Consider the following 13155-nt stretch of genomic DNA (forward strand, 5'->3'; position numbering starts at 1 on the left):
CCTTTGCGTTAAGAAAGGTAATAGCAGTGATGTATAGGTGAGAATTATATATTATAAATTATACTTAGAGGGCGTTTTCGAGAAATTGCGGCAGTTGCAATGTATGGAACTTACAACAGCAATTAAAGCCATCGTTTTCAAATCGAGCTCTCTTTCACAGAGCTGTTAGAGCTTCGAACGTTATAACACACCTGCTAGAGCTCCCTGTCAGCGAGGCTCCGCGTCCACCGACCTAAAACAGATTTTGTGCATCTTGGTCTTCTATTCAGTCTTGTTCAATCCAGTTTGATGGCACCGCGAATAATCAAGGTACACCTGGTTCTGAGCCCGTGGCCATGCTACAGATAGAACTGCTACAGCACGTTCGCAAAAGTAGCTTCAAATATGCCAGAACGAGGGATCCAACGAGCCCACGAACCATAACAAGAACAGGTAGACAGACCACAGTTTTCTTGACTGCTACACCAGTTCCCCAAATCCGATCTCAACCGGTTCTCAAACTGCCAAACGATAACTGATATTGGTCCGCGAACTAGAACAGTTGGAAGTCAGCGCAAGACAACCGCAACTGTCCGCTGATTTACGTCCGTAAATGGAGTGTCGCGACGTCTGCTCCATATCCACAACATTATCTTCAGGTTCTGAACGTGCACGAACTACTTGTTTGCTGGCTGGACAATCGGCACATACAAACATATCAATCTCCATTGTCGCACTTTGGAATCCGATTTTGTTCGTGAGATCATTTAAGTTTGCAAGGATGCAGATCAATTCAAATGAAAATTTTTCTTTCATTCATTCATTCATTCATTCGATCCTTTGTTCGTTCGTTCCTTCACTCATCATGCATTTAGTTATTCATTCATTCATTCATTCGTTCGTTCATTCATTCATTCATTCATTCATTTTCAGTAAGTAAACACTTGTACAGAATTAGAATAGAACAAACTAGTGAGTACATTTACAAGCATATTTACATGTTCACATACTACTGGTATCTTTATTGTACCTTTATTGCATGGAAGAGGAGCAAACAGAAGTGCAATACTTATTCAATCGTTTCCTCTACGCTCTCCCAATAATTCTCAGGAAAACAGTTGCTCGAGGAAAGAACTTGACAAAAAGTAGGCATTAATAACCAATGAAATCATTGTGAAAAGGAAGGATATTACAAAAGGCGCTCAGATAATACTTTGGCGCGTTGTAACAACGCATCGACGAAACGTCTGTTAGCAACAGCTGAAGGATATCAATGTAACGATAATTATACACAAGAAGGATAATAGCTGTAGAGCGAGACTCTCTTTTGCACGCGGTGGCTCGAACCCCAGTGATGACGTCTTTTGCCGATCTTTTACAACTCTGGCTTGCATTAGGAGCCTTAACTATTAAACAATCAGCCAATATCTCAGCCGATACAGTGGCCGGACGGCGTGGCGCACTGTAATAGCTGTAGAGCGAGACTCTCTTTTGCACGCGGTGGTTCGAACCCCAGTGATGACGTCTTTTGCCGATCTTTTACAACTCTGGCTTGCATTAGGAGCCTTAACTATTAAACAATCAGCCAATATCTCAGCCGATACAGTGGCCGGACGGCGTGGCGCACTGTAATAGCTGTAGAGCGAGACTCTCTTTTGCACGCGGTGGTTCGAACCCCAGTGATGACGTCTTTTGCCGATCTTTTACAACTCTGGCTTGCATTAGGAGCCTTAACTATTAAATAATCAGCCAATATCTCAGCCGATACAGTGGCCGGACGGCGTGGCGCACTGTAATAGCTGTAGAGCGAGACTCTCTTTTGCACGCGGTGGTTCGAACCCCAGTGATGACGTCTTTTGCCGATCTTTTACAACTCTGGCTTGCATTAGGAGCCTTAACTATTGAACAATCAGCCAATATCTCAGCCGATACAGTGGCCGGACGGCGTGGCGCACTGTAATAGCTGTAGAGCGAGACTCTCTTTTGCACGCGGTGGTTCGAACCCCAGTGATGAGGTCTTTTGCCGATCTTTTACAACTCTGGCTTGCATTAGGAGCCTTAACTATTAAACAATCAGCCAATATCTCAGCCGATACAGTGGCCGGACGGCGTGGCGCACTGTAATAGCTGTAGAGCGAGACTCTCTTTTGCACGCGGTGGTTCGAACCCCAGTGATGACGTCTTTTGCCGATCTTTTACAACTCTGGCTTGTATTAGGAGCCTTAACTATTAAACAATCAGCCAATATCTCAGCCGATACAGTGGCCGGACTGTGGCGCTGTGGACTGTGGCGCACTGTAATAGCTGTAGAGCGAGACTCTCTTTTGCACGCGGTGGTTCGAACCCCAGTGATGACGTCTTTTGCCGATCTTTTACAACTCTGGCTTGCATTAGGAGCCTTAACTATTAAACAATCAGCCAATATCTCAGCCGATACAGTGGCCGGACGGCGTGGCGCACTGTAATAGCTGTAGAGCGAGACTCTCTTTTGCACGCGGTGGTTCGAACCCCAGTGATGACGTCTTTTGCCGATCTTTTACAACTCTGGCTTGCATTAGGAGCCTTAACTATTAAACAATCAGCCAATATCTCTGCCGATACAGTGGCCGGACGGCGTGGCGCACTGTAATAGCTGTAGAGCGAGACTCTCTTTTGCACGCGGTGGTTCGAACCCCAGTGATGACGTCTTTTGCCGATCTTTTACAACTCTGGCTTGCATTAGGAGCCTTAACTATTAAACAATCAGCCAATATCTCAGCCGATACAGTGGCCGGACGGCGTGGCGCACTGTAATAGCTGTAGAGCGAGACTCTCTTTTGCACGCGGTGGTTCGAACCCCAGTGATGACGTCTTTTGCCGATCTTTTACAACTCTGGCTTGCATTAGGAGCCTTAACTATTAAACAATCAGCCAATATCTCAGCCGATACAGTGGCCGGACGGCGTGGCGCACTGTAATAGCTGTAGAGCGAGACTCTCTTTTGCACGCGGTGGTTCGAACCCCAGTGATGACGTCTTTTGCCGATCTTTTACAACTCTGGCTTGCATTAGGAGCCTTAACTATTAAACAATCAGCCAATATCTCTGCCGATACAGTGGCCGGACGGCGTGGCGCACTGTAATAGCTGTAGAGCGAGACTCTCTTTTGCACGCGGTGGTTCGAACCCCAGTGATGACGTCTTTTGCCGATCTTTTACAACTCTGGCTTGCATTAGGAGCCTTAACTATTAAACAATCAGCCAATATCTCAGCCGATACAGTGGCCGGACGGCGTGGCGCACTGTAATAGCTGTAGAGCGAGACTCTCTTTTGCACGCGGTGGTTCGAACCCCAGTGATGACGTCTTTTGCCAATCTTTTACAACTCTGGCTTGCATTAGGAGCCTTAACTATTAAACAATCAGCCAATATCTCAGCCGATACAGTGGCCGGACGGCGTGGCGCACTGTAATAGCTGTAGAGCGAGACTCTCTTTTGCACGCGGTGGTTCGAACCCCAGTGATGAGGTCTTTTGCCGATCTTTTACAACTCTGGCTTGCATTAGGAGCCTTAACTATTAAACAATCAGCCAATATCTCAGCCGATACAGTGGCCGGACGGCGTGGCGCACTGTAATAGCTGTAGAGCGAGACTCTCTTTTGCACGCGGTGGTTCGAACCCCAGTGATGACGTCTTTTGCCGATCTTTTACAACTCTGGCTTGTATTAGGAGCCTTAACTATTAAACAATCAGCCAATATCTCAGCCGATACAGTGGCCGGACTGTGGCGCTGTGGACTGTGGCGCACTGTAATAGCTGTAGAGCGAGACTCTCTTTTGCACGCGGTGGTTCGAACCCCAGTGATGACGTCTTTTGCCGATCTTTTACAACTCTGGCTTGCATTAGGAGCCTTAACTATTAAACAATCAGCCAATATCTCAGCCGATACAGTGGCCGGACGGCGTGGCGCACTGTAATAGCTGTAGAGCGAGACTCTCTTTTGCACGCGGTGGTTCGAACCCCAGTGATGACGTCTTTTGCCGATCTTTTACAACTCTGGCTTGCATTAGGAGCCTTAACTATTAAACAATCAGCCAATATCTCTGCCGATACAGTGGCCGGACGGCGTGGCGCACTGTAATAGCTGTAGAGCGAGACTCTCTTTTGCACGCGGTGGTTCGAACCCCAGTGATGACGTCTTTTGCCGATCTTTTACAACTCTGGCTTGCATTAGGAGCCTTAACTATTAAACAATCAGCCAATATCTCAGCCGATACAGTGGCCGGACGGCGTGGCGCACTGTAATAGCTGTAGAGCGAGACTCTCTTTTGCACGCGGTGGTTCGAACCCCAGTGATGACGTCTTTTGCCGATCTTTTACAACTCTGGCTTGCATTAGGAGCCTTAACTATTAAACAATCAGCCAATATCTCAGCCGATACAGTGGCCGGACGGCGTGGCGCACTGTAATAGCTGTAGAGCGAGACTCTCTTTTGCACGCGGTGGTTCGAACCCCAGTGATGACGTCTTTTGCCGATCTTTTACAACTCTGGCTTGCATTAGGAGCCTTAACTATTAAACAATCAGCCAATATCTCAGCCGATACAGTGGCCGGACGGCGTGGCGCACTGTAATAGCTGTAGAGCGAGACTCTCTTTTGCACGCGGTGGTTCGAACCCCAGTGATGACGTCTTTTGCCGATCTTTTACAACTCTGGCTTGCATTAGGAGCCTTAACTATTAAACAATCAGCCAATATCTCAGCCGATACAGTGGCCGGACGGCGTGGCGCACTGTAATAGCTGTAGAGCGAGACTCTCTTTTGCACGCGGTGGTTCGAACCCCAGTGATGACGTCTTTTGCCAATCTTTTACAACTCTGGCTTGCATTAGGAGCCTTAACTATTAAACAATCAGCCAATATCTCAGCCGATACAGTGGCCGGACGGCGTGGCGCACTGTAATAGCTGTAGAGCGAGACTCTCTTTTGCACGCGGTGGTTCGAACCCCAGTGATGAGGTCTTTTGCCGATCTTTTACAACTCTGGCTTGCATTAGGAGCCTTAACTATTAAACAATCAGCCAATATCTCAGCCGATACAGTGGCCGGACGGCGTGGCGCACTGTAATAGCTGTAGAGCGAGACTCTCTTTTGCACGCGGTGGTTCGAACCCCAGTGATGACGTCTTTTGCCGATCTTTTACAACTCTGGCTTGCATTAGGAGCCTTAACTATTGAATAATCAGCCAATATCTCAGCCGATACAGTGGCCGGACGGCGTGGCGCACTGTAATAGCTGTAGAGCGAGACTCTCTTTTGCACGCGGTGGTTCGAACCCCAGTGATGACGTCTTTTGCCGATCTTTTACAACTCTGGCTTGCATTAGGAGCCTTAACTATTAAACAATCAGCCAATATCTCAGCCGATACAGTGGCCGGACGGCGTGGCGCACTGTAATAGCTGTAGAGCGAGACTCTCTTTTGCACGCGGTGGTTCGAACCCCAGTGATGACGTCTTTTGCCGATCTTTTACAACTCTGGCTTGCATTAGGAGCCTTAACTATTAAACAATCAGCCAATATCTCAGCCGATACAGTGGCCGGACGGCGTGGCGCACTGTAATAGCTGTAGAGCGAGACTCTCTTTTGCACGCGGTGGTTCGAACCCCAGTGATGACGTCTTTTGCCGATCTTTTACAACTCTGGCTTGCATTAGGAGCCTTAACTATTAAACAATCAGCCAATATCTCAGCCGATACAGTGGCCGGACGGCGTGGCGCACTGTAATAGCTGTAGAGCGAGACTCTCTTTTGCACGCGGTGGTTCGAACCCCAGTGATGACGTCTTTTGCCGATCTTTTACAACTCTGGCTTGCATTAGGAGCCTTAACTATTAAACAATCAGCCAATATCTCAGCCGATACAGTGGCCGGACGGCGTGGCGCACTGTAATAGCTGTAGAGCGAGACTCTCTTTTGCACGCGGTGGTTCGAACCCCAGTGATGACGTCTTTTGCCGATCTTTTACAACTCTGGCTTGCATTAGGAGCCTTAACTATTAAACAATCAGCCAATATCTCTGCCGATACAGTGGCCGGACGGCGTGGCGCACTGTAATAGCTGTAGAGCGAGACTCTCTTTTGCACGCGGTGGTTCGAACCCCAGTGATGACGTCTTTTGCCGATCTTTTACAACTCTGGCTTGCATTAGGAGCCTTAACTATTAAACAATCAGCCAATATATCTGCCGATACAGTGGCCGGACGGCGTGGCGCACTGTAATAGCTGTAGAGCGAGACTCTCTTTTGCACGCGGTGGTTCGAACCCCAGTGATGACGTCTTTTGCCGATCTTTTACAACTCTGGCTTGCATTAGGAGCCTTAACTATTAAACAATCAGCCAATATCTCAGCCGATACAGTGGCCGGACGGCGTGGCGCACTGTAATAGCTGTAGAGCGAGACTCTCTTTTGCACGCGGTGGTTCGAACCCCAGTGATGAGGTCTTTTGCCGATCTTTTACAACTCTGGCTTGCATTAGGAGCCTTAACTATTAAACAATCAGCCAATATCTCAGCCGATACAGTGGCCGGACGGCGTGGCGCACTGTAATAGCTGTAGAGCGAGACTCTCTTTTGCAGGCGGTGGTTCGAACCCCAGTGATGACGTCTTTTGCCGATCTTTTACAACTCTGGCTTGCATTAGGAGCCTTAACTATTGAATAATCAGCCAATATCTCAGCCGATACAGTGGCCGGACGGCGTGGCGCACTGTAATAGCTGTAGAGCGAGACTCTCTTTTGCAGGCGGTGGTTCGAACCCCAGTGATGACGTCTTTTGCCGATCTTTTACAACTCTGGCTTGCATTAGGAGCCTTAACTATTGAATAATCAGCCAATATCTCAGCCGATACAGTGGCCGGACGGCGTGGCGCACTGTAATAGCTGTAGAGCGAGACTCTCTTTTGCACGCGGTGGTTCGAACCCCAGTGATGACGTCTTTTGCCGATCTTTTACAACTCTGGCTTGCATTAGGAGCCTTAACTATTAAACAATCAGCCAATATCTCAGCCGATACAGTGGCCGGACGGCGTGGCGCACTGTAATAGCTGTAGAGCGAGACTCTCTTTTGCACGCGGTGGTTCGAACCCCAGTGATGAGGTCTTTTGCCGATCTTTTACAACTCTGGCTTGCATTAGGAGCCTTAACTATTAAACAATCAGCCAATATCTCAGCCGATACAGTGGCCGGACGGCGTGGCGCACTGTAATAGCTGTAGAGCGAGACTCTCTTTTGCAGGCGGTGGTTCGAACCCCAGTGATGACGTCTTTTGCCGATCTTTTACAACTCTGGCTTGCATTAGGAGCCTTAACTATTGAATAATCAGCCAATATCTCAGCCGATACAGTGGCCGGACGGCGTGGCGCACTGTAATAGCTGTAGAGCGAGACTCTCTTTTGCACGCGGTGGTTCGAACCCCAGTGATGACGTCTTTTGCCGATCTTTTACAACTCTGGCTTGCATTAGGAGCCTTAACTATTGAATAATCAGCCAATATCTCAGCCGATACAGTGGCCGGACGGCGTGGCGCACTGTAATAGCTGTAGAGCGAGACTCTCTTTTGCACGCGGTGGTTCGAACCCCAGTGATGACGTCTTTTGCCGATCTTTTACAACTCTGGCTTGCATTAGGAGCCTTAACTATTAAACAATCAGCCAATATCTCTGCCGATACAGTGGCCGGACGGCGTGGCGCACTGTAATAGCTGTAGAGCGAGACTCTCTTTTGCACGCGGTGGTTCGAACCCCAGTGATGACGTCTTTTGCCGATCTTTTACAACTCTGGCTTGCATTAGGAGCCTTAACTATTAAACAATCAGCCAATATATCTGCCGATACAGTGGCCGGACGGCGTGGCGCACTGTAATAGCTGTAGAGCGAGACTCTCTTTTGCACGCGGTGGTTCGAACCCCAGTGATGACGTCTTTTGCCGATCTTTTACAACTCTGGCTTGCATTAGGAGCCTTAACTATTAAACAATCAGCCAATATCTCAGCCGATACAGTGGCCGGACGGCGTGGCGCACTGTAATAGCTGTAGAGCGAGACTCTCTTTTGCACGCGGTGGTTCGAACCCCAGTGATGACGTCTTTTGCCGATCTTTTACAACTCTGGCTTGCATTAGGAGCCTTAACTATTAAACAATCAGCCAATATCTCAGCCGATACAGTGGCCGGACGGCGTGGCGCACTGTAATAGCTGTAGAGCGAGACTCTCTTTTGCAGGCGGTGGTTCGAACCCCAGTGATGACGTCTTTTGCCGATCTTTTACAACTCTGGCTTGCATTAGGAGCCTTAACTATTGAATAATCAGCCAATATCTCAGCCGATACAGTGGCCGGACGGCGTGGCGCACTGTAATAGCTGTAGAGCGAGACTCTCTTTTGCACGCGGTGGTTCGAACCCCAGTGATGACGTCTTTTGCCGATCTTTTACAACTCTGGCTTGCATTAGGAGCCTTAACTATTAAACAATCAGCCAATATCTCAGCCGATACAGTGGCCGGACGGCGTGGCGCACTGTAATAGCTGTAGAGCGAGACTCTCTTTTGCACGCGGTGGTTCGAACCCCAGTGATGACGTCTTTTGCCGATCTTTTACAACTCTGGCTTGCATTAGGAGCCTTAACTATTAAACAATCAGCCAATATCTCAGCCGATACAGTGGCCGGACGGCGTGGCGCACTGTAATAGCTGTAGAGCGAGACTCTCTTTTGCACGCGGTGGTTCGAACCCCAGTGATGACGTCTTTTGCCGATCTTTTACAACTCTGGCTTGCATTAGGAGCCTTAACTATTAAACAATCAGCCAATATCTCAGCCGATACAGTGGCCGGACGGCGTGGCGCACTGTAATAGCTGTAGAGCGAGACTCTCTTTTGCACGCGGTGGTTCGAACCCCAGTGATGACGTCTTTTGCCGATCTTTTACAACTCTGGCTTGCATTAGGAGCCTTAACTATTAAACAATCAGCCAATATCTCAGCCGATACAGTGGCCGGACGGCGTGGCGCACTGTAATAGCTGTAGAGCGAGACTCTCTTTTGCACGCGGTGGTTCGAACCCCAGTGATGACGTCTTTTGCCGATCTTTTACAACTCTGGCTTGCATTAGGAGCCTTAACTATTAAACAATCAGCCAATATCTCTGCCGATACAGTGGCCGGACGGCGTGGCGCACTGTAATAGCTGTAGAGCGAGACTCTCTTTTGCACGCGGTGGTTCGAACCCCAGTGATGACGTCTTTTGCCGATCTTTTACAACTCTGGCTTGCATTAGGAGCCTTAACTATTAAACAATCAGCCAATATCTCAGCCGATACAGTGGCCGGACGGCGTGGCGCACTGTAATAGCTGTAGAGCGAGACTCTCTTTTGCACGCGGTGGTTCGAACCCCAGTGATGACGTCTTTTGCCGATCTTTTACAACTCTGGCTTGCATTAGGAGCCTTAACTATTAAACAATCAGCCAATATCTCAGCCGATACAGTGGCCGGACGGCGTGGCGCACTGTAATAGCTGTAGAGCGAGACTCTCTTTTGCACGCGGTGGTTCGAACCCCAGTGATGACGTCTTTTGCCGATCTTTTACAACTCTGGCTTGCATTAGGAGCCTTAACTATTAAACAATCAGCCAATATCTCAGCCGATACAGTGGCCGGACGGCGTGGCGCACTGTAATAGCTGTAGAGCGAGACTCTCTTTTGCACGCGGTGGTTCGAACCCCAGTGATGACGTCTTTTGCCGATCTTTTACAACTCTGGCTTGCATTAGGAGCCTTAACTATTAAATAATCAGCCAATATCTCAGCCGATACAGTGGCCGGACGGCGTGGCGCACTGTAATAGCTGTAGAGCGAGACTCTCTTTTGCACGCGGTGGTTCGAACCCCAGTGATGACGTCTTTTGCCGATCTTTTACAACTCTGGCTTGCATTAGGAGCCTTAACTATTAAACAATCAGCCACTATCTCAGCCGATACAGTGGCCGGACGGCGTGGCGCACTGTAATAGCTGTAGAGCGAGACTCTCTTTTGCACGCGGTGGTTCGAACCCCAGTGATGACGTCTTTTGCCGATCTTTTACAACTCTGGCTTCCATTAGGAGCCTTAACTATTAAACAATCAGCCAATATCTCAGCCGATACAGTGGCCGGACGGCGTGGCGCACTGTAATAGCTGTAGAGCGAGACTCTCTTTTGCACGCGGTGGTTCGAACCCCAGTGATGACGTCTTTTGCCGATCTTTTACAACTCTGGCTTGCATTAGGAGCCTTAACTATTAAACAATCAGCCAATATCTCTGCCGATACAGTGGCCGGACGGCGTGGCGCACTGTAATAGCTGTAGAGCGAGACTCTCTTTTGCACGCGGTGGTTCGAACCCCAGTGATGACGTCTTTTGCCGATCTTTTACAACTCTGGCTTGCATTAGGAGCCTTAACTATTAAACAATCAGCCAATATCTCTGCCGATACAGTGGCCGGACGGCGTGGCGCACTGTAATAGCTGTAGAGCGAGACTGTCTTTTGCACGCGGTGGTTCGAACCCCAGTGATGACGTCTTTTGCCGATCTTTTACAACTCTGGCTTGCATTAGGAGCCTTAACTATTAAATAATCAGCCAATATCTCTGCCGATACAGTGGCCGGACGGCGTGGCGCACTGTAATAGCTGTAGAGCGAGACTCTCTTTTGCACGCGGTGGTTCGAACCCCAGTGATGACGTCTTTTGCCGATCTTTTACAACTCTGGCTTGCATTAGGAGCCTTAACTATTAAATAATCAGCCAATATCTCTGCCGATACAGTGGCCGGACGGCGTGGCGCACTGTAATAGCTGTAGAGCGAGACTCTCTTTTACACGCGGTGGTTCGAACCCCAGTGATGACGTCTTTTGCCGATCTCTTACAACTCTGGCTTGCATTAGGAGCCTTAACTATTAAATAATCAGCCAATATCTCTGCCGATACAGTGGCCGGACGGCGTGGCGCACTGTAATAGCTGTAGAGCGAGACTCTCTTTTGCACGCGGTGGTTCGAACCCCAGTGATGACGTCTTTTGCCGATCTTTTACAACTCTGGCTTGCATTAGGAGCCTTAACTATTAAACAATCAGCCAATATCTCAGCCGATACAGTGGCCGGACGGCGTGGCGCACTGTAATAGCTGTAGAGCGAGACTCTCTTTTGCACGCGGTGGTTCGAACCCCAGTGATGACGTCTTTTGCCGATCTTTTACAACTCTGGCTTGCATTAGGAGCCTTAACTATTAAACAATCAGCCAATATCTCTGCCGATACAGTGGCCGGACGGCGTGGCGCACTGTAATAGCTGTAGAGCGAGACTCTCTTTTGCACGCGGTGGTTCGAACCCCAGTGATGACGTCTTTTGCCGATCTTTTACAACTCTGGCTTGCATTAGGAGCCTTAACTATTAAACAATCAGCCAATATCTCAGCCGATACAGTGGCCGGACGGCGTGGCGCACTGTAATAGCTGTAGAGCGAGACTCTCTTTTGCACGCGGTGGTTCGAACCCCAGTGATGACGTCTTTTGCCGATCTTTTACAACTCTGGCTTGCATTAGGAGCCTTAACTATTAAATAATCAGCCAATATCTCAGCCGATACAGTGGCCGGACGGCGTGGCGCACTGTAATAGCTGTAGAGCGAGACTCTCTTTTGCACGCGGTGGTTCGAACCCCAGTGATGACGTCTTTTGCCGATCTTTTACAACTCTGGCTTGCATTAGGAGCCTTAACTATTAAATAATCAGCCAATATCTCTGCCGATACAGTGGCCGGACGGCGTGGCGCACTGTAATAGCTGTAGAGCGAGACTCTCTTTTGCACGCGGTGGTTCGAACCCCAGTGATGACGTCTTTTGCCGATCTCTTACAACTCTGGCTTGCATTAGGAGCCTTAACTATTAAATAATCAGCCAATATCTCTGCCGATACAGTGGCCGGACGGCGTGGCGCACTGTAATAGCTGTAGAGCGAGACTCTCTTTTGCACGCGGTGGTTCGAACCCCAGTGATGAGGTCTTTTGCCGATCTTTTACAACTCTGGCTTGCATTAGGAGCCTTAACTATTAAACAATCAGCCAATATCTCAGCCGATACAGTGGCCGGACGGCGTGGCGCACTGTAATAGCTGTAGAGCGAGACTCTCTTTTGCACGCGGTGGTTCGAACCCCAGTGATGACGTCTTTTGCCGATCTTTTACAACTCTGGCTTGCATTAGGAGCCTTAACTATTAAACAATCAGCCAATATCTCTGCCGATACAGTGGCCGGACGGCGTGGCGCACTGTAATAGCTGTAGAGCGAGACTCTCTTTTGCACGCGGTGGTTCGAACCCCAGTGATGACGTCTTTTGCCGATCTTTTACAACTCTGGCTTGCATTAGGAGCCTTAACTATTAAACAATCAGCCAATATCTCAGCCGATACAGTGGCCGGACGGCGTGGCGCACTGTAATAGCTGTAGAGCGAGACTCTCTTTTGCACGCGGTGGTTCGAACCCCAGTGATGACGTCTTTTGCCGATCTTTTACAACTCTGGCTTGCATTAGGAGCCTTAACTATTAAATAATCAGCCAATATCTCAGCCGATACAGTGGCCGGACGGCGTGGCGCACTGTAATAGCTGTAGAGCGAGACTCTCTTTTGCACGCGGTGGTTCGAACCCCAGTGATGACGTCTTTTGCCGATCTTTTACAACTCTGGCTTGCATTAGGAGCCTTAACTATTAAATAATCAGCCAATATCTCTGCCGATACAGTGGCCGGACGGCGTGGCGCACTGTGATAGCTGTAGAGCGAGACTCTCTTTTGCACGCGGTGGTTCGAACCCCAGTGATGACGTCTTTTGCCGATCTTTTACAACTCTGGCTTGCATTAGGAGCCTTAACTATTGAATAATCAGCCAATATCTCTGCCGATACAGTGGCCGGACGGCGTGGCGCACTGTAATAGCTGTAGAGCGAGACTCTCTTTTGCACGCGGTGGTTCGAACCCCAGTGATGACGTCTTTTGCCGATCTTTTACAACTCTGGCTTGCATTAGGAGCCTCAACTATTAAACAATCAGCCAATATCTCAGCCGATACAGTGGCCGGACGGCGTGGCGCACTGTAATAGCTGTAGAGCGAGACTCTCTTTTGCACGCGGTGGTT

Source organism: Apostichopus japonicus, chromosome 11 (genome assembly GCF_037975245.1).
Source record: "Apostichopus japonicus isolate 1M-3 chromosome 11, ASM3797524v1, whole genome shotgun sequence".
Lineage (NCBI taxonomy): Eukaryota > Metazoa > Echinodermata > Holothuroidea > Aspidochirotida > Stichopodidae > Apostichopus > Apostichopus japonicus.